This window comes from Pan paniscus, chromosome 8 (genome assembly GCF_029289425.2).
Source record: "Pan paniscus chromosome 8, NHGRI_mPanPan1-v2.0_pri, whole genome shotgun sequence".
In the NCBI taxonomy this organism is placed as follows: Eukaryota; Metazoa; Chordata; class Mammalia; order Primates; family Hominidae; genus Pan; species Pan paniscus.
Genome location: NC_073257.2, coordinates 110,024,382 through 110,050,123, shown reverse-complemented (window position 1 = coordinate 110,050,123; position 25,742 = coordinate 110,024,382). Strand labels below are relative to the sequence as shown.

At 41.9% G+C, this 25,742-nt stretch overlaps 1 protein-coding gene across 15 annotated transcripts in view; it reads right to left on the bottom strand.

Moving 5' to 3' along the window:
- Positions 1 to 13,076, bottom strand: part of R3HCC1L (R3H domain and coiled-coil containing 1 like) — a 112,919-nt gene extending 99,843 nt beyond the window's left edge. For 4 of the 15 annotated variants that reach the window (XM_055093257.2, XM_014346607.5, XM_063607506.1 and 1 more), the window contains exon 1: positions 12,918 to 13,069. The gene's annotated coding sequence lies outside the window, so the exon portion shown is untranslated. Of the gene's footprint in view, positions 1 to 11,824; positions 11,978 to 12,599 lie in introns of all 15 variants that reach the window. The other 11 variants (XM_063607508.1, XM_063607507.1, XM_063607505.1 and 8 more) reach the window with 9 other exon arrangements.
- Between the last annotated feature and the right edge of the window lie 12,666 nt (positions 13,077 to 25,742).

Here is a 25,742-nt window from a genome sequence, read left to right as displayed (position 1 = left end):
GATAACTATATTGAGAATGATGAAACTAGGACCTATGTTTCACTGTACACAAAAATCAAATCAAAATGGATTAAAGACTTACATGTAAGGCCTGAAACCATCAAATTATTAGAAGAAAACATTGAGGAATTGCTCCAGGACATTGATCTAGGCAAAGATTTTTTGTGTAAGACCTCAAAAGCACATGCAACCCAGGCAAAATAGACAAATGGGACTACATCAAGCTAAAAAGTTTCTGCACAGTAAAGGAAACAATCAAAGTAAAGAGATAACCCACAGAATGGAGAAAATACTTGCAAACTATCCATCTGGCAAAGGATTAATAACAAGAATATACAAGGAGTTCAAACAACTCAACAGCAAAAGAACAAACAAATCAGATTGATTTAAAAACAGGCAAAAGATCTGAATAGATGTTTCAAAAGATGACATTCAAACGGCCAACAGGTATATTAAAAAAATGTTCAACATCACTATTTATCAGAGAAATACAAATCAAAACCACAATGAGATCTAATCTCATGCCAGTTAAAATGGCTTTTATAAAAAAGGCAGGGCATAACAGATGCTGGTGAGGATATGGAGAAAGGGGAACTCTCCTACACTGTTGGAGGGAATGTAAATTAATAGAGCCACTATGGGGAACAGTATGGAGGTTCCTCAAAAAATGAAAAATAGAGTCATCATATGATCCAGCAATTCCACTACTGGATATATATCCAAAAGAAAGGAAATCAATATATTAAAGAGACATCTGCACTTCCATGTTATTTTTTCACAGCACTATTCACTATATCCAAAATATGAAATCAACCTAAGTGTCCATCAATAGATACATGTAAGAAGAAAAAGTGGTACATATACACAGTGGAATACTATTCAGTCATGAAGAAGAATGAAATTGGGAGTCTCTCTGAATCTATTCTGGTTCAGAAGGTTGCCCTGATAAAAATAATTTAAAAGTAAAACAAAAAATGTTTTAAAGAATGATATCCTGTCATTTGCAGCAACATAAATGGAACTAGAGGTCATTGTGTTAAGTAAAACAAGCCAAGCTCAGAAAGACAAATATCATGTGTTCTCACTTATACATGGGATCTGAAAAGTGGATCTCTTGAAGATAGAACGCAGATTGGTGGGTACCAGAAGCCAAGAAGGGGTGGGGATGGGGAAGATAAAAAGAGGTTGATTAATGGGTACAAACATACAATTTGATAGAAGAAATACGACCTAGTGTTTGATAGATCAGTAGGATGACTAAAGTTTACAATAATTACATATTTCAACTGTTTTTAACAAAACAAAAGACAACTGTGTAAGGTGATGGATATCCCTACTTACTCTTATTAGATCTTTACAAATTATATAAATTTATTATCACATGTCCCCCCCACCAAAAAAATGGGTGAATTGTATAGTATGCAAATTATTTGTCAACAGAGCTGTAACCAAAAAAAAGATGCTATCACAGCTTAAGACTTTTTAATGTCCCCAACAATCACAATAATCATTAAAATATCCTCCATAGTAATAAATTTGATGTTTCTGCAGATTAATTTTTAGAAATTGCCAATTATTACTTAGAAATATGTATGGTAAATAGATGGGTGACCAAGTAAGATCATATTCTTTTGGGGACAAGGGATATGACCATCAAGTCATGAAAATGGTTTTCTTTTTTTTTTTGAGATGGAGTCTCGCTCTGTCTCCCAGGCTGGAGTGCAGTGGAGTGATCTTGGCTCACTGCAACCTCCGCCTCCAGGGTTCAAGTGGTTCTCCTGCCTCAGCCTCCCGAGTAGCTGGGATCACAGGCATGCACCACCACACCCACCTAATTTTTGTATACTTAGTACAGACAGGGTTCCATCATGTTGGCCAGGATGGTCTCGATCTCCTGACCTCGTGATCCGCTGCCTCAGCCTCCCAAAGTGCTGGGATTACAGGCGTGGGCCACCGCGCCCAGCGAGAATGGTTTTCTTATGTGGCTCTACAGGTTCTAAAAGCAGTTTCAAAAGACAAATTCCAAAGAACATTTATTTGCTAGAATAAATGCATGTCCCCAAAAACATTACTTTAAAAGGGGCAGCATTCATTTAGATTAATAAATTTTTAAAGCACCAGACTTTTAAAACTACCACTTAAATAACCTAATGCCTAAAACTGAATATATCAGAAACTGAACTCGTTATCTTTCTCCAAGACCTATCTGAGATCCTTTCCCAATGCCACTATCAATGACACAGTACACTTCATATGTCAGGCTCAAAATTTTGCGGTATTCTGACTCCCATTTCTAACCCCATATCTTACTCTTCTTCTTCCACAAGAGATATCATGTTTTCTATTTTTACATTATTCCTACTTCTGTTTCCACATTATTCCACAGTACAACTGAAATACTGTACTCTTCAGCAATTCCCTCTACTTGAGTTTATCAAACATACAAAGTTGCCAAGGCAGCCTTAGTCAAACACTGTTTTCATTATATGACTCTCAACAGAAGTCCTGTCACCTATTGGATCAAATTTAAGTTTTTCAGCCTAGCCTTCAATATTGTCCCTTAATTCTTCTTCATTATCCCCACACACATATAAACTTAACAAATCCTATCTCCTTACTACTCATCAGTAAAAATCATTCTATTTGTGGAGTACTGTTAAGATCACTTGTTTGTCTCAGTTCACATACTGTACTCATTCTTGCTCCCAACTTCACACCATTCCCTCCAGAGTTTTCTTCTGTCCCCTCCAGTCAATTTGTTACTCTTTCATTTCATTCAAGATCCTTCTCCTCCATTAGGCCTAAATAACCTGACATAAATACTGCTGTATTTTGCACTCCTCAACTTAGAGATCATTCAGTAGCAGAACCAGAAGAATCTCAAAGATAGACCAGACTAGGACTTCTTTTGCGTATGAATAATGTTCTAAGCAGAGGGTTAACTTTCATAAGATTGTTGTGTCAATACTTTGGAAATCTGACAGCTGACACATGGAAGCCCAGAGGTATCTAACTTGCCCTAGTTTTCAGTTTGGCAAGGACAAAGCCAGAATTTGAACCCCAGTCTCCTAGGTTTCCATCCAAAACAAAGACAAATCTAAAGATTACTGCCCAGGCTGGGCACGGTGGCTCACGCCTATAATCCCAGCACTTTGGGAGGCCGAGGTGGGCAGATCACAAGGTCAGGAGTTTGAGACCAGCCTGGCCAACATGGTGAAACCCCGTCTCTACTACAAATACAAAAATTAGCCAGGTGTGGTGGTGCGCCCCTGTAATCCCAGCTACTCGGAAGGCTGAGGCAGGAGAATTGCTTGAACCTGGGAGGCGGAGGTTGCAGTGAGCTGAGATCACATCACTGCACTCGAGCTCTGGTGACAGAGCAAGACTCCATCTCGGGAATGAATGAATGAATGCATAAATAAATAAATAAATAAATATTACTGCCCAGTAATATAACTCATGCTACATTCCACATTTTTGTTTTTGTAGAGATGGGTCTCACTAAATCACCCTGGCTGCTCTCAAACTCCTGAGCTCAAGCAATCTTCTCGCTTCGGACCCCCCACAAAATGCTGGGATTACTGAGCCACTGCCCCGACCCACTATATATTTTTTAAAGCAGGACACAAAGTTTATATATAACAGCAAGAGATTACAATTTAAGTATGTGTGTGTGCTACGGTAATAGACACACAGAAAACAGAATGGGGTAATAACCCCAATGTTAACAGTTACTTCAAGGTGGTGAAAATATGGTTGTATTTTCCAAATCCTCTATAATGAATACATATGAACTATTAATATGTTTAATTACAAAGTAATGCCCTAGACCCTGGTTGGAATAGTTTATAATGTACGGTCATATACTGAATTTATGACAGTAGTAATAACTCAAAAAGTTAAAACTACATGACATTATGAAGTCAAAGATACATTCCTCAACCCTGATTTTAATGTTTTCTCTCCACTGAGGGGGCAAACTGCAAGTTAATAAACTGCAGCCAAGATCTTATCCTAGTTTTTGAAGCACTGTCCTTCACCAAAGTGTTAGAAGCAATGAACAGTTTCAGGATACCCAAGGAAGCAAACAAGAAACACGGTACAAAAAAGAAATACTATGGCAAAAAGGCAAAGAACAGCAGTGTCACAGTGACTAATACTGGAGGCAAAAACCAAGAACTACATGGCTCCTGGGGCTTGTCAACTCCAGTACTTAATTTAAATCAGTGGTTCTCACACGAAGGATCAAGAGGCATAAAAAGTCACTAGAAATTCTGAACGTATTGAGAGATGGTCACAAGTTTGAAACAGTTACGTGGGATGGTAAGAGAGAATTACTGATCATATAAACAAATCAAGACTATTTCTTTTCCTTCTGGATCTTCTCCTGAAATGAAAGCACAAAAGTTCTGGGAAGATTCATGTGATAAAAAAGTTCAGAACTACCAAAACAAGCTAATAATCTCATCTTTTCCTAACACTAAGTTTTTAACTGCAGTCCAAAATCCCTAATCCAAAACTTGTGGGACCAGACAAGATTCAGAAATCAGAAATTTTCAGATTTAGAAAAGGTTAATATGGTAAATGTTCCATATGTCACAAAATATTCCAACCAGAATCAAACACATTAGTATTTCTTCTTCTTCTGTTTTTTTGTTGTTGTTGTTGTTGTTGTTGTTTTGGAGACAGAGTCTTACTCTGTGGCCCAGGCCAAAGTGCAGTGGCATAACCTCAGCTCACTATAATCTCTGCCTCTCAGGTTCAAACGATTCTCCTGCCTCAGCCTCCTGAGTAGCTGGGACTACAGGCACGTGTCGCCACACCTGGCTAATTTTTGTATTTTTAGTGGAGACAGGGTTTTGCCATGTTGGCCAGGCTAGTCTCAAATTCCTGACCTCAAGTTATCTGCCCGCCTCAGCCTCCCAAAGTGTTGAGATTACAGGTATGAGCCACCGTACCCGGCCTACTTTTTTTTTTTTGAGACAGAGTCTCACTCTGTCGCCCAGACTGGAGTGCAGTGATGCAATCTCCACTCATTGCAACCTCCACCTCCTGGGCTCATGTGATTCTCATGCCTCAGCCACTCGAGTAGCTGGGACTACAGACACATGCCACCATGCCCAGCTAATTTTTGTATTTTTAGTAGAGACAGGATTTCCCCACATTGGCCGGGCTGGTCTCGAACTCCTGGCCTTAAGTGATCCACTCGCCTCAGCCTCCCAAAGGGTTGGGATTACAGGTATAAAAAAAGAAAAGAAAGAGAGAGAGAAAAAAAGAAAGAAATGAACCTGGAACTGATTACATCTCAGAGGTGAGATCATGAGTTGATTTTGTTTATTTCCTGATTTTCTAAACTGTCTGCAGTGAACATGCATATCGTTTATAAAACAAGACCTGTTTTAGTAAATGGGGTTGAGGCAAGACCCAAGTATAGAAATTGACCAACTTGCAAATTCAGTTAAAAAGAAATAATAAGATCTTGTTCAGAGCTTAAAAGCCAAGAAAATAATTTAAAATTGCTTTAGGTTTAAAAGTTTTTACAAGTTTAGTACAAATTTTTTAACAAAATAACACCATTAGCAGTAGGAAAAAACCCTTACTTTCAATAGAACATTTATTCATTGACATTTAAAAAGTGATACTGTTTTATTAACTCATTTTTTAACTTGCTACCTCCCACCCCCACAATGTTTTTCTTACAGTGACTCTGACACTCCTGTGAGAAGCAGATCCCATGTAACTGTCACTCTCTCCTTGAATCTGGCAAGCTTGTGATACTACAGAACTTCTAAGGCTTGGTCACAAAAAGTAATGCAGTTTCCACCTGGTTCTCTCCAGATGCTCACTCTTAGAAAACAGCCACCACCATGCTGCAAAGAAACTCAAATTAGCCTATCTGGGTAGGTAGGTGTTCTGAGGGACAATCAACATCAATCACCAGCCATGTGAGTGAAGAAGCCTCCAGGTTCTAAGTACCAGCCATAAAGTCACCACCAGCTTTTGAATCTTCCCAGCTAAGGCTTAAGCAAGCCATCTGTGCAGAAACTGTCCTGTCTGAATTCCAACAGATCCATAGCACAATAAAATGGTTGTTTTACACCATTATGTTTTGGAATGGCTTGCTACAAACACAACAAAAGGTAACCAGAAAAAAAGTGCCCTTTCCCAGTTTGGTAGCTTTACATTACACACACACACACCACCCCTAAAATCAAGTTTTTCTCAACTTTAAGCAAGGTCCAATCCAATGTGCAATTTGGCAGACCTGTTTAAATAAGACAGTTTCTACTTAGGAGGCTTAACAATTCATCTCATATATACCCTGAATACCTATGATATGTAAGATACTTTCCTAGATTGCTAAGACACAAAGATGAATAACATATAGTCTGTAGTTAAAAGTTTACAATCTAGGAAGAGAATACAATGGGTACACACTAGTTTATGAAAGTACCTAAGTGCCAAAATGGGATTATAAAGTTAACTCTGCCACAAATAGTTACAGCATCATTTTGGACTTATAAACAGCTTTTGGGTCCTTCAGGAAAGTAGATGGGCTTTAGTAAATGCCTAGAAAAAGAAGACTGGGGAAAAAAAAAAACATGAAAAATGTGGGCCTCATTATATGTTATGTTTAGATTGTGAGATTATGAGTGTTTTCTGTTCTCCTTTTAAATTTCCTGTATTTGCCATGTTTTCTATAGTAAGTTATACATTAGATTTTTTGAGGAAAAAATTAATATTAATCTTAATTTTTTAAAAAACGTGTTTAAACTACACTGAGAGGTCACGTAAGTAGTTAACAGGTAATACATAAATTGACTTGATATTTGCATGCTGAATATGTAAAATAAACTTAGTATTTAAGGAAAAATGTTAGTGTAATAAAAATTTCATGTTACTTGATTTACTATTAATATCTGTTTATTTTCCCTTTCCTAGCCAACTATAAATATTTACATGTTCTTCTCAAATAACAGACAAAAATCCAATAAGCTCTCCATCTTACTCATGACATTCACTCTTTCTGTCTCCCTCCCTGTATCTGTCTGTCCCTCATTTCTAACTCTGCCCGTCTGTCTACATCTCTGATTACCCTGCTTTCTAACTCTGCCTAGGTGACTGTCCCTCTCTGTTTTTGACTTCTCTGTCTCTGACTGACCCTCCTCTCTCTCTGCCTATTGCATGTGTCTCTATGACTATGTGCGTAGGTGTCTTTGAGCTCCTCTCTTGGATTCTGCCTTTCCATCTCTCCCCCAGTTATCCACCTCATTTTTAATACATCCTTGCTGTTTACTTTTCCTTTTAATATTTATAAACAAGCAGAGTTGGTTTTATTAACCCTATTTTAAAGACAAGAAAACAGAAACAGGACGACTGGCATACAATTTGAGAAGTCAGGATGTAAATCCAACTGCTTCCCTTCTTTCTTTAATAGTCTTCTGGCATTCCATGGCAAAGAACTTGAAACAGCACAACTGCAAGCCAATATGAACACTACACGCATTCAGATTCTTTTCTAAGAGACAAATGTGATATTAAGGAGTGCTACACACCTTTTGCCCACATTATTCACTCTGCACAGGTTAAATGGTCATGAACTGTCAGCCATTTGCCTATCCCAGAAATCCGTACCCTCATGTTCAGTTTGACCCATGTTATTTGGAAACCTCACGATACTAGATACTAGAATCTATTTTCCAACAGTGCTTCTCTGCTTCTGTTTTTATCCCTAGTCCCAACCCAGCTATATCTGGCATTAAAAAAAAAGATACAAGAAGGACAACAAATATTAATAAAACTGAGGGGTGAATTTGAAGAATGAAAAACTATACAGAAGGCTAGCATGAGACAGTGAAAAATGGACACCACAAACTCGAAGCAATTGGTCCATGTTTTATTAAGAGAAAAGAAAATTCTCTCCAAATGCAGGCTTACTGCTGCTAAGTAACACCCTATAACTTTTCCTCTATCTAATGCTTTGACAACTGGAATTTTTCTGTAATTCAATAAGCTCTTAGGAGTTCCCCAAGCTTCATCCATCCTGCTGGGCTCATTACTGGATAATTCTAAATGTTTTCTGCACTAGCTAAGAGCACATTTCCTCGTGGGTAGCACAACAGAAGGAGGGTACTCTTTCAAGGCATGAATAGCCTAGCTCCATTTCTTCTCACTTCTCCTATAGGTGAGAAGTCTACAACAAATATAATTCAACAACTAAAAGAAATGTCTAAATTATAAGCTTAGGTTACTGGGGTTGTCAAAGATCATCCTACAGGTCACGAGTTTTATACATAGTGTGACAGCTAATCATATATTTATATAAGCTAATGAAAAATCCATACTTTTGCTTCTGGCACTAGTTCATTTACTTATGTCTAATGAGTTGCATTAGGGCCAAATAAAAAATATACCAGTCTTTTCATTCATTCTGGTGAGATATTTGTGAATAGTTAGCTTATGGAGCTAATGAGGACAAGGTCACAGACTCAAACTCCATGCTGGCCAATTAGCTTTGCTGTGTGTTTCTAGGTTCCATGGTCACAGTCAACAACCTTAACCTTGGCTAAGAAACACACTGATCATTGAAGCATTAGGGGAATGAATATAGATGTATCAACAAAATCCATACCTTTCAGAAAAAAAATAAAAATTAAAAATAGTAATAACACCACCACCCCAATCTTTAATATTATACTAAACCTGGCTAATATGTGCCTCATTCGAATAATCTTTAATCTTCTCAACCATGCAGGGTTAGTCTAATCTGTCTTCCAGATGATGAGAAACTGAATTCAGAATGATCATATGAACCAAAGTTACATCTAGTGAGCCTGGATTCAGACCTTGGTCTGTCTTGACTCCAAAGCATAGGTTATTGCCACAATGCTACATGGCCTCTCCAGAGTGCACCTCAGTAACCTAGGACAATCAACAAAATGTTCCTATTCAGAACTATTCAGCACACTCATTACTGAGCATCCACTATACATACTCACACACTATAGATGAGAATTAGCATACCTTCCAAAAATTCCTTTTAAGTAAAAAACAGTCAAGGAACAAAAGTGTTTAATTGATTTTTTTTTTTTTTTTTTTAATAGAGATGAAGTCTCGCTTTGTTGCCCAGGCTGGTCTTGAACTCTTGGCCTCAAATGAGCCTACCTCAGAGGATCTCAAAATGCTGAAAGTACAGGAGTGAGCTACCAGGCCCAGCCAAAAGTGTTTAAGATTAAAATATAAAGGAAAAAATAACACATTATAGCATACAAAGTAGATTTTAATGGAAGTGACTTTCTATTGTCATAGCTTTGTATACAAGTCTGGTGTGAAAAAATAGTTATCTTGCTGATTCATAACTAAAGGTAACAAAGAAGCTGGCAAAACATAGCACAGGCATACCACATCAAAAAAGAGAGTAAAGGAAACATTTCCTAAGCATCTGAATCTGCAGATATCTGGTGGTCAACATGGCACTTGAAGAAAGTAAAAAATATATACTTCAATTCTAAACTCCAAGACTTTGCCTTGACCAACAAACCATTTTTCTCTATAAGGCTTTCCTCCTTGGTTTTTCTCAACTCTCACTCCCTGCAGATACACACATACCAATGCCATCATTAGCATCAGTCACTAAGAAATGCCATCTTGAAAAAATGAAGGTCACCAAGTCTCCCGGACCCTATCCAATAAGCTTAAACTTTAAAGTCAAATAGTCTGGCTTAAAAAAAATAAAAATAAAAATAAGGCAGGAAGACAAAACTGTTCCATAAAAGTCTATCCTAGTCAATATCTGAGTCATAAAGATAGATAATTGCTCTGCTACAAACTACAATGTACAGAATTGCATTCTTACTACAGGTTGTAAATGAAGCACCAGTTCAATTTCAACAAACTAGGTACAAAGCAACATTTGGAATCTCCAGAAAAACAGAAACACAGCAAAGCCCAATAACCTTGCACAACAGCATTTTAGGAACCTCTAAAATTGAAAAAAAATCTAATATAATTTTTATATAAAATGCAATTGCTAAAAAACAAACTGCAATCTGACAACTTCTATTTACAGTATTTTTTAAAGTTTGTGAATTAAGGATGACTATCCTCATTTTACAGATAAATGGAATTTCAGGAAAATACCTAAAATTATCATCATCACTATTATCATAATCATCAATAACAACAGCAACAAATAATGAGAACTTTATTTGTACCCAGCACTAGTAAGCCATTTATGGTCACATCTCATTTCATCTTTGTAGACACCTTGTGACATAATGCCATTTACCTCCATTTGAGAGATTAGGAAACAGGCTCAGAGAAGTCAACTAATTTGCCCAAAATCAAAAACTACAGGTTGAGAATCCCTAATCGGAAAATCCGAAATCCAAAATGCTTAAAAACTTTTTTTTTTTTGAGACGGGAGTCTTGCTCTGTCACCAGGCTGGAGCACAGTGGTGTGATCTCGGCTCACTGCAACCTCAGCCTCCCGAGTTCAAGCGATTCCCCTACCTCAGGCTCCTGAGGAGCTGGGACTACAGGCGCACGCCACCACGCCCAGCTAATTTTTTTTGTATTTTAGTAGAGATGGGGTTTCACCATGTTGGCCAGGATGGTCTCGACCTCCTGACCTCGTGATCTGCCCACGTCGGCCTCCCAAAGTGCCAGGATTACAGACGTGCGCCACCGCGCCCAGCCCCAAAAACTTTTGACACCACCAGTGGAAAATTCCACACCCGACCTTATGTGACAGGTCTTAGTCAAAATGCAATCCAAACTTAGTGTTATGCCCAACAGAGTCTCAATCTATCGGCCAGGCTAGAGTGCAGTGGCCCAATCTCTGCTCACTGCAACTTCCACCTCCAGGACTCAAGCGATTCTCGCGCCTCAGCCTCCCGAGTAGCTGGGACTACAGGCGTGCACCACTACACCTGGTCAATTTTTTGTACTTTTAATAGAGATGGGGTTTCACTATGTTGCCCAGGCTGGTCTTGAACTCCTGAGCTCAGGCAATCTGCCTGCCTCAGCCTCCCAAAGCGCTAGGATTACAGGCGTGAGGCACCGCGTCTGGACACAAATTATTAAATTATTAAAAATACTATATAAAATTACCTTTAGGCTATGTATATAAGGTATATATGAAACCTAAATCAATTTCATGTTTAGATTGGGGTCCCATCCCAAAGATATCTAACTATGTATATGCAAATATTCCAAAATCCGAAATTTGAAACACTCTGGTACCAAGCATTTCAGATAAGGATACTCCAACCTGTAGTAAGACACAGCACCAGGACTTGAACTCAAATTTGCTCGAATTTGTACACTAAGCTACTGCAACTTACTGTCATCCTCTCTTGTTTTTTGGACCATTTTCAAGTATTCTTCAATCAATAAATTCAGAATAAACACAGACTAAAAATACCTAACTACACTTTCTTACCCCTTTAAAAATTAATTGCAGAGGTCGGGCACAGTGGGCACAGTGTCAAACGCCTGTAATACCAACACTTTGGGAGGCCGAGGCGGGAGGATCATTTGAGCCCAGGAGTTAGACCAATCTGGGCGACATAGTGAAATCCTGATTCTACCCCCCCAAAAAAAACCTGATTGCAGAATTAGCATTCTCTGTAAGGGGGAAAATAAGACAATAAGCAACTTGCTTCATCTCAAAGCTTAATGTCAAAAAAAATTAAACAGATGGGATATTTGGCTATTTATATTCTGAATTTCAACTGTGACACAAGACACAAGACCTGCTGGGGACAGGTATTAGTTGTAGTTCAACCATATCTGAGGAACGTTTACTGCTTTATGCTTGTACCTGTGTGATACTGAAGGAAGGTTATAACAGCAAGAGATAGTTGTGTGTGCTGAGGAAGAAGAGTCTAAATTCTGGTGGGCCTTAAAATCCAGATGAAGTTTTAAATTGACTCCACAGGTGGTAACGCCCTAAGGTCACCTCTTCACTAGGAACCTGGCATAAAAACATTTGTATGGTTCAGATTCGTTTCCAAAGACACTTTCCCCCTATTTATTAACTAATTTGATCTTCGTATAGACATGAACCTGGTTTTAAAACTCAACTGACCTAGACTGGAGACTGGGGGATGGCAAGGTTATACCCGAAACATGCTTTAGAGTTCAAAGCTTTTGCAGGAATATCACTTCTGCTGAAGCCCACAACCCTGGAAGGCCGCAGGGCAAAGAACATTAACCCCACTTTTCAGACAACGAAACCGAGGCTGCGCTAAACAGACTACTGTACAAAAGATCACAGGTCCAGCCAAGTGGCGGACTGAGACTTCTCCCAGGATATCAGACTCCAAATCCTGTGCTCCTTCCCGTACACAACTGAGAGGGGGCTGCACTCACAAACTTTAAAGATCGGACTTGGGGTTTTTCGCAGGCCTGCCAAGAAAAAGCAGGAAGTACATGCTCCTTTATAGATTGCTCACTCCCAGCCCGTAGCCCGGGGCTCCCGGGCAGCGGAGGAGGCTCAAAGGCAAGGCTCGAAGCGAAGCCCGGAAACCGCCGGCAGCCCTGGGGGCCCACGCCCCCGCAGCCCGGAGGGGGTAACCAGGGACCCCGCTCAATACCTGTTGAAACCCAGAAAAAGCACGTCCTTTCCGCCAGGATCATTTGGGGCGAGCGCCCAAAGCGAGCACGTGCCCCAGTGAGTGCAAAAGAGCCCCGGGAGAGTCCCTCTCAACCGCGGGCCCGCAGGGGTCAGAAGGCGGGAGCTTCCCAGTAACCTCCGCCCCAGGCAGGGGGCGGCCCCTCGCGTCACATGAGGAAAAAAAATACCAGCAACAAACGACGGAATGGAAGTCTTGTCCCGGGCTGTGAAGGGAGAAGTGGGGATTAAAAATCCTAGCTTGGGGTACAGAGGGAGGGGATACGGGGCTGGTTGTTACCGGCGCAGTGTTGCTCTCCGCTTCCGCCGTCTCCGCGAAGCTCTATCTCTTCCGCTCGCGCCGCTGGGGCGCGCGCCAGGCCTCGGCTCCGCCCCCAACGCCGTGGGGCCTTCTGGGGGTTGTAGTTTCCGCATGGCCCGGCCGCGCCCGCTGAGTTCAGGTCACGTAGGGGAGAAGCTGGCAAAATGGCGAGTGCCGGAGAGCATTTCTGCTCCTGTCCCTTCAACCCTCCCTCATTCCTCTCGGCTATATACGTGCTCAAATCTCCTTACATTCCACTCAATTATACCATCTCACTTCCTCCGTTCACAGCCAAGTTTCTTGAAAAAGATAATCTACACTGTCTCTACTTGCTCATCTGTGTTCACTCCTCATCGCAGCTTCCGCCCCCATGGAAAATGCCTTGTTGTCATAAGTGTCCTTGTTGCCAAACTCATTGGAGGTATTTCCGGACTCATCTAACTCAAGCTTTAGTCATTTGACGCTATTGGGCATTATCACTTATTTTCTATGACACTATCCAGGTTTTCCTTCTCTGAATTCATTCTACTCTGTTTCCTCTAACTTACCTCTAAAATATTGGTGTTTTCCAGAGTTCTTAAAATTGGGGTGGGAGAGGGGACACTCCAGTCCCTTCTCACCTGAGCTCATTGTTTGTATTCCCAACTTCCTAGACAAGACCTCTCCTCATCCATGCCCACAGGCATCTCAAGTGTCCTTGAAAAGTGAACTACTGGGGCCAGGAACAGTGGCTCATGCCTGTAATCCCAGCACTTTGGGAGGCCAAGGCAGGTGGATCACCTGCGGTCAGGAGTTCGAGACCAGCCTGACCAACATGGTGAAACCCTGTCTCTACTAAAAGTACAGAAATTAGCTGTGCGTGGTGGTGGGCACCTGTAATCCCAGCTACCCAGGAGGCCGAGGCAGGAGAATTGCTTGAAGGAGAATCGCTTGAACCCGGGAGGCGGAGGTTGCAGTAAGCCAAGATTGCACCACTGCACTCCAGCCTGGGCAACACAGGGAGACTCCGTCCCCCAAAAAAAGAAAAGTAAACTACTACCCCTCCTCCCTATTCATTAATATTCACTCTTTAACCTGATTCCTCCTTTCTCACTTCCTCTTCCTCCAATATTCAAATGGTCACCAAATCTTGGAGATTCTATTGTAGCAGGACGAGCCACAGACAAAACCTCTCAGACACCAAGTTGTAGAACGAAGGGCTTTATTCAGCTGGGAGCATCGGCAAGCTACTGTCTTAAAATCCGAGCTCCCCGAGTGCACAATTTCTGTCCCTTTTAAGGGCTCACCACACTAAAGATTTCACATGAAAGGGTCGTGATTGATTGAGCAATCTGGGGGGTATGTGACAGGGGCTTCATGCAGTGGTAGTCAGAGTGAAACAGAACAGAGCACAGTGTTCTTCCATACAATGCCTGGAATCTATGCTAAGTCATGAGTTGATTTTTAACTACTAGGTTTAGACCAGGCAGGCCCAGGCCTGGTTTCAGGTCTGGTTTTGGGTCTGGTGCCTGGTGCCGGGCTGCCTGCCTTTGGTTTCACTTCCTTGTTTTTTTTCTTAAAACAGGTACTGAGTATAAAACAATATAAAACAATATGAGAGGGTCTCTTTCTTCTCTCACTATCTCCCAAGTACTCCTTGAATCTGTTCCTTCTTCAGGACTCTTAACTCATGACTCAGCTGCTCCTGTGGCCCCACCCAGAGGTGGACTCAGAGCATGAGCACTGTTTTCCACACCCCTATGATTTCATTCCCAACCCGTCAGCAGCACCCATTCCCTAGCCCCCTGCCCACCAAAATGTCCATAAAAACCCTAACCTCTGAACCTTCAGGGAGATTGATTTAAGATAACTCTGTCATCAATTAAATTCTTTACTGCTCTGCCATGGTCTCAGTGAATTGGTTTTGTCTGTGCAGTGCGCAGGAAAAACTCACCAGGCAATCAGAATCCAGTATTGTGGTTGGGAGGTTCAGTGAAAGAAGATTTATAGCAAATCTTACTGTAGGGTAGGTGGACATGGGCATTTTTTTAAAAATTCCCGAGGAGGCCCACTGTGGTGGCTCATGCCTGTAATCCCAGCAACTGGGGAGGCTGAGGTGGGAGGATTACTTGAGCCCAGGAGGTCAAGACCAGCCTAGACAACATAAGGAGATCTCATCTCTGCAAAAAAAAAATTTTTTTAATTAGCCAGCCATGGTGGCACAAGCCTGTAGTCCTAGCCACTTGGAAGGCTGAGGTGGGGAGATTGCTTAAGCCCAGGAATAAAGTTATGGTGGGCCATGATTGTGCCACTGCCCTCCAGCCTGAGCAATCCTGTCTCAAAAAAATTAAAAATAAAATAAAGTTCCCTGGTTATTCAGTCATTCAACAAAATACATTTTGTTGCTTGCTATGTACCAGTGCTGGGTACTGAGAAAACAACAGTGAACAGAATATTACCTGCCCTTGTGGAGTTTACATTCTCTTGGAAGAGACAGATATTAAATGATTTCATACCAAAAATCAAAACCAACAAAAAACCCATAGTTACCAGCTGTAATAAGAATTATGGAGGAAAAGTATTATAATTGGTCCCTTTCCCCTTCTCTCCCACCTGCCCCAGCCCAGATTGGGAATCAGTTTATGTTCCTTACCCTATCAAACAAAGCCTGTCAGGAGCTAATCTCCTCCTTCTCCCTCCCATAGACACCTTAGATTTACCAAACTGCTGTAGCGCTTGGTCTTTAACCTTTGTATAAGCTGTCCCTCTGTTTGGAAAACCCTCTCCCTTCTCCCTTGACTAACTTATACTGCTATCTAATTCTCCTCTGTGAGATTCAGAGGAAACCCAGTAGAACACCAGCCACACGAAAGGATTTTCTGAGGATTGTGCTGAGTCAGATGATAAGCCTCAGGCATTACAGCAGTGGGCTCAGTAGGGGACCCAGAAACAGTGAAATGTGGCCTATGGGGAACTGGACTATGTTATTCAGTTTAGAGGTATCAGGCCAGAGCCAGCATACCCACCCTTCAAAACACAAGTCAAGTATCATCTCCTCCAGGAAGCCTTTGCTGAACTCGGCCCCCCACCCCCACCAAGACAAATTAGTGCTCCTTTCCTGGACACTCATCCCACCCATGTTGGCCTCTCTTCCAGTGATATGCTAGAGCCAGCTCATACCAACTTTGTTATTTATTATTTATTTATTTAACTTTTTAATAGAGACGAGTTATCACTCTGTAGCCCAAGCTGGTCTCGAACTCCAGGGCTGAAGCAGTCCTTGCACCTTGGCCTCCCAAAGTGCTGAGATTACAGGCATAAGCCACCACCCCCAGCCTCATACCAGCTTTAAAGAGACAACTGTTAGATGTTCAGGAATTTTTGCAAGCCGGTTTAAGCCATTGGTAGTTTGAAATCTGCTGTGATTTGTAATGTGTGTGTGTGTAAATACTCCATGGAAATCAGCAAATGACAAATCAGGGCTTCTTTTTGTTGTTGTTGCTGTCGAAGAGCCAGTTTACTAGCATATCAATGCCTTTGTCATATCACACATCTACATTATATTGTAATGTCCACTCCCCTATTGGAAGAATTCCTTGTATCAACTTCATTGAGCAAATATGTATTGATTTTTATTACTGTGCACCAGAGACTTAGCAAGGTGATGAGGGGGCACGCAGTGGAGAACACACAAGCATGGTCCCTACTGTAACGGAGCTTACAATCTAGCAGATAAAACAAGAAATAAGCAAAGAACTCTGTACTTTCAAATGGAGCAGGCTGCTGTGCAGTAGAACATCCTGGCCATGAATGACAGTTGATATGGTTTGGATTTGTGTCCCAATCCAAATCTTATGTCAAATTGTAATCACCAATGTTGGAGGTGGGGCCTGGTGATTGGATCATGTGGGCGTATTTCTCCCTTGCTGTTCCCGTGACAGTGAGTTCTCATGAAATCTGATGGCTTAAAAGTGTGCGGCACCTCACCCTCTTTTTCTTTCTCCTATTCCAGAAATGTAGGATGCGCCTGCTTTCCCTTCACCTTCTGCCATGATTGTAAGTTTCCTGAGGCCTCTCTGGCCATGCTTCCTGTAGAGCCTGCAGAACCATGAGACAATTAAACCTCTTTTCTTTATAAATTACCCAGTCTCAGGTAGTTCTTTATAGGAATGCAAGAACCAATGACTACAGTGATGGACATAAAATACTACACTACTTTAACAAGGTGGTCTAAGAAGACCTCTCTGAGTAGACAACCTTTCCACTGAGCACTGAAGGTTGAGAAAGAGATGGAGAACCGGGGAAAGTGTGCTCCAGCCAAAGGGATCAGACCACACAAAGAAAGAGCCAGGCTGTTTGAGGGACAGAGTGGTCCGTTTTCCTGGGGTAGAGAGAGTGTAGTTTAAGTGGTCTAGATGACTTGAGGTGGTAATTAGAGCCAGGTATGCACAGCCTCAAGGCCATGGTAAGAACCCTGGATTAAATTATAGCCACCAAAAAGGGGGTTTTAAAAAGAGGATGATGTTATCTGATTCACATTTTAATGCAATTGCTCCTGCTTTGGTTTAGAAGACCGGAGTAGAAGTGGGAGCCCATCTGTTGCAGTAGGCTAGGTGAGAAATAATGAAACAAAGTGCTTGCAGAGGGATGGAGAGAAGTGGGTGTATTTGATCTTTTGAGTCAACAGGACTTGCTGATGGATTGAATATAGGAGAGGATGGACTGGTGAAGGAAAAAGAGGACCCAAGGGCACTAATAGGTTATATCCATCTCTGTATCTTCAGCCCCTAGAATTGGGCCTTGCACATAGTAGGTATAGTATAACTGTGTCGAATAAACTTATCTATTTTACGTGCTAAACTCTGTGCCCCATCACTGTCACATTCCTTAATACAGGGCCTCTACTAGCCCATATAGTAGTGTTATGAAAATTAGGAAAAAGTGCTCCTTTCCTTCAGATGGTCATGGCCCATCACCAGGGTGCAGAATATGGACGAGATTTCAGCTACCAGTTACCCCCTCAGCTGGTGCCCCTGTGCAGTGCACAATGTGCACAACCACATACAGCAGCCCCAGCTTAACATCCCTGGGAGATGGCTTTGTGGCATTAAGCCCAGTATTTATGGGGAGAATTTGAGGTCCAGGGGAAGGAAGCTGCTTGCCTGGGGTCGCCAGAGCTACTCAGAGCTGCTGCTATGACTGAGATTCAAACCTCTGCCCTCTGAATCCCTACGGGCTCTTTAGCCTCGGAGCCACACTGTCTCTCCCAAATCACTCAGCCCATCAATAAAACACTAAATTCAAAATGGTAACTTTGCTTTCTCGAGTTTCTCATCTGTCTCAGTTACTATTGTTAGAGTATTTCACATTTACATAGTAGCCAGTATGTGCTCAGTGCCTTACAAAATACAATAAAGGAATATGAAACCAAAGGACCTTGTGTGTGTTTTTTTTTAACAGAATAAATAAGAAATTGCTGGCTTAAAAGGCCCTTAGCTCTTGGATAATGAGCTGTGGTATATTGGTTTAGAGTGATGCTATAAGCGATTTTTTTTTTTTTAATTGCTCATGTGCGAGCTGTTTTTCTTTTGCATCCCGGACAAGAAGGAAGAAATGTTGGAGCAGCTGGCTTCAGAAATGTAAAGTAGGGAGAAGGTCAGGGGTGGGTCTCAAAGACATAAGGAAGAGAAAGAAACACCCTAGAGGAGGAAAGCGACACCTGTTGCTTCGTAATGAATAGCATTTAACAGTTAACAAGGGCTCAGTGTGCGCCAGGAGCTGCGCTAAACCCTTTACATGCCTGATTGAAGTCAATCCTCACACAGCCCTACCAGATAGGATCTATAAATGCCATCATTTTACATTGGAGGAAGCTGAGGCAGAGAGAGATTACATAATATGCCCAAGGTTATGCAGCTAATAAGTGACAAACCTGAGATTTGAACAAAGACAATGTGGCTCCAGAGTCTGAGCTGTCAACTACTGTTGTATACTGCCTCTAATACAGATGTTCCTGGTGCCAAGTGCCCTGTTTCAGCAGTGTGACCCTTTCAAGTCCTGAGATAGCTAATAGAGGATATCTGGTTCTCAAACACTTAGGAATTGTATGTTGCCTGTCTGCTCGGTGATTAGGGCAGGGTTATCTGCAGCCTAGCTTCAAAATGGACAGTTTGAACAAGGGATATATAAGACAAAAAGGGTGTTTATAAGGTTATATAAAAGACCAAACCCTGCTGGGGAACATTTTACAATCTCCTCTGAGTTTCAGTATTCTCCCAATATAATACCATAATTACCCGTATGGTATGGAAGGTGGAGGAGAAAATGTTATCAGGAGAGCGGGATTAAATAAGCCTTCCCCTTGGATATGTGGGCTCTGATCGGTCCCTCCTAACTTGAGGATTCTTTCTTTTTCTGACTTTCAGTTCATGAGCACAGAGGATCCAAATTTTACTGGGCTTTTAGGTATTGGATTCTCCCCTCATGGCTAGTGTGGGCAAGTGCTGCTATTTCGAACCTCAGGGGTCTCAGGCATCAACTGGACGAAAGGTACGATTTTGGGGGACAATAGGAGGACAGGCCATCAACACGTAGCTTCCATTTAATTCCTGAGGAAAAGCAGGATAGAGAACTCTGACAGACCCCAAAGTCTAGGTTAGGAACCCAGAGAACTCTAGCTCTAATTCAAGCCATCTTAAGAAGAGCATGGTAGCAACTATTGCTTGGGTGGAATCTCTGTGCTTGAGGTCATAGCATCAGATGGTAATATCCAATTGTGAGTTATACCAGCACTTCTCCCCACCCCACACCATATCCATACACTCCCTCACAATTAGCTTTACTGCACCAAGTCTGGTCTATCCACTTCTTGATCTCAAGGCTTGCATGTCTAAACTATCCAATGCCACATTGCCCATTTCAGGGGTAGGGCTTAGCAATATTATGGCAATATTATGCCACATTCATCTTGACTCTATTATCTGAGAACAAAGACTCCTTAGAGCTGTAATTGATAAATACTCTGGTAATTTCTTCCACTTAAAACCTCACAGCTCAGCTCTCACCAAGCCAGTCAGATATTTAGAGCTGGACTTTTTGGTTCTAACATGCCCTGATTTTGACATCTCAACTCCTATCTCAGGAGGTGCAGCAAGCCACATCTCTCACCCCAAGGTGCTGCCAGGAGCCCATGGTATTGATTAGAAGCTGTGCTGAGCACCTAGCAGGAGCTAGAAGGCAAAGCAAATGGATACAGAAACAAACTTGAGACTAGGACCCTGCAAATGCCTGCTGCTATAAAGCATGTAACCTTAGATGATTCACTAAAACTCAGTTTCCTCATCTGTAAAATGGAGACCCACCAAGACCACCTATCTCATCAGGTAATCATGAATATTTAGTCATATAATGGATAGGAAATGGTTTCATAAACTAGCTAACAAGGAAAAAGGTAAATGTATATTACATAAAGTTTTGCTCCTAAGGTACAGATCAGGGTGAGGAACAATTAGATTTTTTAAATTGCGATGCTGATTCTCTTTTCAGTCAGGAGATTGGTTGAGGCTGAGTGACTCTTCTTCAAGGTTTCCTTCCCAGGACACAACTTCTCAGTTCCAGACCCTCTCCCTTGGCCCCATAGCACTCAAAAAGTCATGGTCCCCAATCAACTGCCACCTAGTGCCTTGCATATACAGTTGGCTCTCTATGTCTATGAGCTCTGCACCTACAGATTCAACCAACCTTGGATAGAAGATGTGGTTAGATTTCAGATGGTTGCATCTGTACTGAACCTGTACAGACTTTTTTTCTTGTCATTATTCCCTAAACAATCAGTATAACAATTAACAATTGTTTACATGGCATTTACGTTGTATTAGGTATTGTAAGTAACCTAGAGATGATTTAAAACATGCAGGAAGGGATTAAGATGGCAGATAGGAGGCGGGATTAGCTTGTAGTCCCTGTTTAGAGGGACAGAGCAGCATGTGGAGACTCATGTCATAAACTTTTGCTCCAATAACTACCACAGGAATATACCAGGAAAGCCGAGATAATCCATAGACCCTTTGAAGGAACTGGATCACTGCTGCAGGCTCCCTGAGACATGGAAAAACTGTGAGTCTGCTTACTTTCTTAATGGGGAGGCTTGTGGTTTGGGGCAAGTTCTCAGTCCTGATCACCTGCTGCCTGGAAATAGACTCGGTGCTGTTTGGGGAGGGGGTGGGCACAGTAGGAGTGAGACCAGCCTTTAAAACTGTGGGCTGCATGGGAGTGGAGTAAGGCCTATGACTGCCAGCTTTCCCTCACTTCCCTGGCAGACTGTATGACTCAGCAGAGGCAGCCATAATCCCCCTGGGAATATAACTCCACTTGACTGGGAACCACATCCCCATCCCCCACAGCAGCCACAGCAAGCCCTGCCCAAGGAGAGACTGAGCTCAGACACACCTATCCCTGCCCCCATCTGGTGGTCTTTCTCTACCCACTTTGGTAGCCAAAGACAAAGGTCATAATCTCTTGGGAGCTTTATGGCCTTACCCACTGCCTGAGAAACATGAATACTTAACCAGGTGAACCTAGGGCAAGTCTGCATCCTCCCTATAGGACTGCAGCTGATGCACTCTTGAAAGCACCACTTCCTGGTTTGATTTAGTTTGGCTGTGTCCCCACCCAAATCTCACCTTGAATTGTAATAATCCTCACATGTCAAGGGTGGGGCCAGGTGGAGATAATTCAATCATGGGGGCCGTTTCCCCTGTACTGTTCTGGTGGTGGTGAATAAGCCTCACGAGATCTAATGGTTGTATAAATGGGAGGTCCCTGCACAAACTCTCTCTTGACTGCCACCATGTAAGATGTGACTTTGCTTCTCCTTTGCCTTCCGCCATGATTGTGAGGCCTCCACAGCCATGTGGAACTGTAAGTCCAGGCCATTAAACCTCTTTCCTTTATAAATTACCCAGTCTCAGGTATGTCTTTATTAGCAGTGTGAGAACAGACAAATACAGCAAATTGATACCAGGTAGTGGGGTGCTGCTGTAAAGATACCCAAAAATGTAGAAGTGACTTTGGAACTAGGTAACAAGTTGAAACAGTTTGGAGAGCTCAGAACAGGACAGGAAGATGTGGGAAAGTTTGGAACTTCCTAGAGACTTGTTGAATGACTTTGACCAAAATGCTGATACTGCTATGGATAATGAAGTCCAGGTTCAGGTGGTCTCAGATGGAGCTGAGGAACTTGTTGGGAACCAGAATAAAGGTTACTCTGCTACATTTTAGCAAAGAGACTGGCGACATTTTCTCCTGCCCTAGAGATCTGTGGAACTTTGAATTTCAGAGAGATGATTTCAGGTATCTAGTGGAAGAAATTTCTAAGTGGAAAAGCATTCAAGAGGCGACAGAGCATAAAAGTTTGGAAAATTTGCAGTCTGATGATGCAGTAGAAAAGAAAAACCCATTTTCTGTGGAGAAATTCAAGCCTGCTGCAGATAACAAGGAGTCAAATGTTAATCACCAAGACAATAGGGAAAATGTCTCCAGGGTATGTCAGAGACCTTTGAGCAGCAGCCCCTGCCATCACAGGCCTGGAAGTCTCAGAGGAAAAAATGGTTTCTTGAGACAGGCCCATGTAGGCTGCTCAGGATGTGCAGCCTACGAACTTGGTGCCCTGCATCCCAGCTGCTCCAGCCATGGGTAAAAGGGGTCATGGTACAGCTCAGGCCATGGCTTCGGAGGGTGCAAGCCCCAAGCCTTGGCAGCTTCCATGTGATGTTCAGCCTGCAGGTGCACAGAAGTCAATAATTGAGGTTTGGGAACCTCCATCTAGACATCAGAGGATGTATGGAAATGCCTGAATGTCCAGGCAGAGGTGTGCTGCAGAGGCAGAGCCTTCATGGAGAACCTCTCTGCTAGGGCAGTACAGAAGGGAAATGTGGGGTGGGAACCCTCACACAGAGTCTCCACTGGGGCACTGCCTAGTGGAGCTGTGAGAAGATGGTCACCATCCTCCAGATCCCAGAATGGTAGATCCACTGGCAGCTTGCCCTGTGCACCTAGAAAAGCTGCAGACCCTCAATGCCAGCCCGTGAAAGCAGCCAAGAGTGGTGCTATACCCTGCAAAGCCAGAGGGATGGAGCTGCCCAAGACCATGGGAACCCACCTCTTGCATCAGCATAACCTGGATGTGAGACATGGAGTCAAAGAAGATCATTTTGAAGCTTTAAGATTTGATTGCCCTGTTAGATTTTGGACTTGCATGGTGGCTGTAGTCCCTTCATTTTGGCCAATTTCTCCCATTTGGAATGGGTATATTTACCCAATGCCTGTACCCCCATTGTATCTAGAAGGTAACTAACTTGCTTTTGACTTTACAAGCTCATAGGTGGAAGGGGCTTGCCTTGTCTCAGATGAGACTTTGGACTGTGGACTTTTGAATTAATCCTGAAATGAGTTAAGACTTTGGGGGACTGATGGGAAGGCATGATTCGTTTTGAAATGTGGGGACATTAGATTTGGGAGGGGCCTGGGAAGGAATGATATGGTTTGGCTGTGTCCCCACCCAAATCTCACCTTGGATTGTAATAATTATCCCCATGTGTCAAGGGTGGGGACAGGTGGAGATAACTGAATCATGAGGGCACTTTCCCCATACTGTTCTAGTGGTAGTGAATAAATCTCATGAGATCTGATGGTTTTGTAAATAGGAGTTGCCCTGCAAAAGCTCTCTCTTGTTTGCCACCATGTAAGACATGACATTGCTCCTCATTTGCCTTCTGCCATGATTGTGAGGCCTCCCCAGCCATGTGAAACTATGAGTCAGTTAAACCTCTTTCCTTTATAAATTACCCAGTCTTGGGTTTGTCTTTATTAGCAGCGTGAGAACAGACTAGTAGATAGCTGGAGGCCAATGAACACAAACCCAGCACACTAAACAAAAACACAATCAAGGATCCTTACAGAATCCACTTGACTCCCCTGCTAACTCCACCACAGCAGGTGCTGGTATCCATGGCTGCAAGATCTGAAGATGAATTACATCACAAGACTTTTTGCAGACACTCCCTGGTACCAGCCCAGAGCCTGGTAGCTCTGCTGGGTGGTTAGGCCCAGAGAAACAAAAATAATCACTACAGTTTGGCTCTCAGAAAGATCCATTCCTAGGGGAAGAGGAAGAATACCACATCAAGGGAGCACCCCATAGGACAAAAGAATCTGAACAGCAGCCCTTGAACCCCAGATCTTCCCTCTGACAAAGTCTACCCAAATGAGAAGAAACCAGAAAAACAATTCTGGTAAGATGATAAAACCAGGTTCTTATTACCCCCACCCCACCCCAAAGATCATACCAGCTCACCAACAATGGATCCAAACCAAGATGAAATCTCTGAATTGCCAGAAAAAGAATTCAGAAGGATGATTATTAAGCTATTGAGCTAATCAAGGAGGCACCAGAGAAAGGTGAAGTCCAACTTAAAGAAATCAAAAACATAATACAAGATATGAAAGTAAAATTCTTCAGTGAAATAGATAGAAAAACATAAAACAATCACAACTTCCAGAAATCAAGGACACACTTAGAGAAATGCAAAGTGCACTGGAAAGTCTCAGCTACAGAACCAAACAAACAGAAGAAAGAACTTCAGAGCTCTAAGATTAGACTTTTGAATTAATCCAATCTATCAAAGACAAATAAAAAAGAATTTAAAAAAAAATTGAACAAAGCCTCCAGGAAGTCTGGGACTATGTTAAATATCCAAACCTAAGAATAATTGGTGTTCCCAAGGAAGAAGAGAAATCTAAAGGTTTGGAAAACATATTTGAGGAAATAATTGAGGAAAAATTTCCTAGACTTGCTAGAGATCTAGACATCCAAATCCAAGAAGCTCAAAGAACACCTGGGGAATTCATTGCAAAAGGATCATTGCCTAGGGACATAGTCATCAGGTTATCTAAAGTCAAGATGAAAGAAAGAATCTTAAGAGCTGTGAGGTGAAAAGCATCAGGTAGCCTATAAAGGAAAAACCTATTAGATTACAGAAGACTTCTCAGCAGAAACCCTACGAGCTAGAAGGGATTGGGTTCCTATTTTAGCCTCCTTAACAAAACAATTGTCAGCCAAAAATTTGGTATCCAGCAAAACTAAGCTTAAAAATGAAGGAAAGATACAATCTTTTCCAGACAAACAAATGCTGAGAGAATTTGCCACTACCAAGCCAGCACTACAAGAACTGCTAAAAGGAGCTCTAAATCTTGAAACAAATGCTGAAAATACACCAAAATAGAACCTTCTTAAAGTATACATCTCACAGGACCTATGTAACAATAACATGATGAAAAAAAAAACACACACACACACAAGGTATTCAGGCACAATGAATAGAATAATACCTCACATCTCAATACTAATGTTGAATGTAAATGGCCTAAATGCTCCACTTAAAAAAAAAACAGAATAGCCGAATGGATAAGAGTTAACTAATCAAGTTTTTACTGTCTTCAGGAGACTCACCTAACACATAAGAACTCACATAAATTTAAGGTAAAGGTGTGGAAAAAGATATTCCATGCAAATGGACACCAAAAGTGAGCAGGAGTAGCTATTCTCATATCAGACAAAACTTTAAGGCAACAGCACTTAAAAAAGACAAAAAGGAACAATATATAATGATAAAAGGACTAGTCTAACAGGAAAATGTCACAATTCTAAGTACATACGCACCTAACACTAGAGCTCCCAGATTTATACAACAATTACTACTAGACCTAAGAAATGAGGTAGATGGCAACATAATAATAGTGAGAGAATTTAATACTCCACTGACAGCA